The sequence below is a fragment of the Siphateles boraxobius genome, unplaced genomic scaffold (assembly GCF_051911475.1).
Source record: "Siphateles boraxobius isolate OS27281-9 unplaced genomic scaffold, OSU_SipBor_1 69, whole genome shotgun sequence".
In the NCBI taxonomy this organism is placed as follows: Eukaryota; Metazoa; Chordata; class Actinopteri; order Cypriniformes; family Leuciscidae; genus Siphateles; species Siphateles boraxobius.
This window is the reverse complement of record NW_027509196.1, coordinates 327,501-330,000: the sequence shown is the minus strand read 5'-3', so window position 1 is coordinate 330,000 and position 2,500 is coordinate 327,501. Positions and strand designations below refer to the sequence as shown.

Genomic DNA, 2,500 nt, shown 5'->3' with positions numbered 1-2,500 from the left:
ATGACGTAGAAATAGCGTAATGACGTAGAAATAGTTTAATGATGTAGAAATACCGTAATGATGTAGAAATAGCATAATGACGTAGAAAGTGTAATGATGTAGCGATAGCGTAATGACCTAGAAATAGCGTAATGATGTAGAAATACCGCAATGACGTAGAAATACTGTAATGACGTAGAAATAGTGCAACGACGTAGAAATAGCGCAATGACGTGGAAATACCGCAATGACGTAGAAATATTGCAATGACGTAGAAATAGCACAATGACGTAGAAATACCAAAATGACGTAGAAATAGTGCAATGACGTAGAAATAGCGCAATGACGTAGAAATAGCGTAATGGCGTAGAAATAGCGCAATGACGTAGAAATACCGTAATGACGTAGAAATAGTGTAATGATGTAGCGATAGCGTAATGACGTAGAAATAGCGTAATGACGTAGAAATAGCGCAATGACGTAGAAATAGTGTAATGATGTAGAAATAGCGCAATGACGTAGAAATACCGTAATGACGTAGAAATAGTGTAATGATGTAGCGATAGCGTAATGACGTAGAAATAGCGTAATGACGTAGAAATAGCATAATGGCATATGATGCGCTGAACGAGCTGTTCTCCTTATGAATAAAGTGTGATATAAACGAGTGTCTCGTCCTCCTATAATCCTGCTTTCTCTGTGTGTGTGAAGTGGAGCAGGACGACGCCACCAGTGCTCGCTTCACACTCTCACACACACACACACACACACACACACACACAACGGTTTTGGCCATTTTTAAGCAGCGGCACAATGGCTCATACGCTCATTATCTCCTAATTATGACCAGAAATAGATAAATATTAAGTGTGCTGTTTAAAACAAATAAAGAACCAATGAAGGAGAATGATTATTATGCGCAAACGCCGGGAAACTCTGTATATTTGTGTAGTGTGTGTGCATGTCAAAATATATATTCAGATTTGAAGCTTGTGATAAACACACACATCAATCCGATCACATGTTCAGCGTTCATGAAAACACTGCACTCAGACTCAGAATGAATTCAGTCCGACTGAAACACAAGTTGTGCATGTAAACTTAGCCAGTGACACAGTTTCAGCTCCTGCTTTAAAACACACACATTCACTAATGAGTGTGTGTGGTCAAACACACACAGATCAAACTCCAGATCGGGTCCAGGAGAAGATCATGCGCTCGAGGCTTAATTCTGTTCATTCAGTGGAGAAACGAGGCGAAGCTTGATCTTCATCAGTGATTACAGCGATCCGGAGAAGATCCGTCAAAACTCCTCGTTACAGAACAAAGCCAGCAATTAACCCAGCGGATCTCTCTTCACACACTCACACACACACACACACACACACACTCACATACACACACACACACACACTCACACTCACACACACACACACACACACACACTCACACAGACAGAGGAACAGCTTTATTCAGAGCCGGAATCATTTTCCAGGAGCGCTAATGAGACCGACGTGTGTGAGTGTGTGTGTGTGTGTGTGTGTGTGTGTGTGTGTGTGTGTGTGTGTGTGTGTGTGTGTGTGTGTGTGTGTGTGTGTGTGTGTGTGTGTGTGTGTGTGTGTGTGTGTGTGAAACAGAGGCCATTAAAGCATCATAAGAGTTAATGAAACACTCAGTGGAGAATCAATCAGCAGATTCAGGAGAACATCATCAGTGGATTCAACACGGATTCGTTAAACTCAGCGTTTGACTGTTCATCATCAAGGAAATCATAAATGTCCAATCATACTACTAAATGATTACCTTATAAATGGTACTTCAAAGAATACTATGAAACGACTATGGTATTTCCATTCTATTCCAAAAAAGGTGGTATTGTGGCAAAAAATGGCATGGTATTACCGTGGTACATCTCAAAAACACCATTATAGTGTTTGAAACTACCAGAATGCCAAGCCTCAAAAAAGTATTACCATCATACTATATCCAAAAACTATGGTATAATGTGGAAAACAACCACAGTGAGCACCATGGCCAAATAAACATGGTATTATCATGTAGAAAAGCAGTGTAAAACCATGGTACATGTCCAAAAACTAAGGTATATATCAAAAATTATGGTATTATGTGAAAAACAACCAACGAAAGCACCATGATCAAGAAAAAGGAATTGTATTATCATGAAAAAAAAACAGTATAATAAATTATTAGGGGAAAAACTGTGTATAACATGTCTGAAAATCATAGTATAAGTCCAAACCTCTATGGTATTATGTGAAAAAAACTGTGTAAAACTATGGTACATGTAAAAAAAACTATGGTATTATGTGAAAAACCAGAGTACAACTATACCCAAAACTCTGTGGGGGAAAACCGGCAAGCATCATGACCAAATATACATGGCATTGATATTATATTTATGTATTATTTATATAGGCTATTATTATTTATTATGATATCACAATATATTATGAAAAACCAGTGTAACCATGATACATATCCCAAAAGCAATGTAGCCTAA

The 2,500-nt window shown here is 38.3% G+C and overlaps 1 protein-coding gene across 1 annotated transcript in view; it reads right to left on the bottom strand.

Moving 5' to 3' along the window:
* The window catches only part of LOC143723101 (PDZ domain-containing RING finger protein 4), a 62,500-nt gene that overhangs the window by 59,680 nt on the left and 320 nt on the right, over positions 1-2,500 (bottom strand). The gene's annotated exons all lie outside the window — the stretch shown is intronic.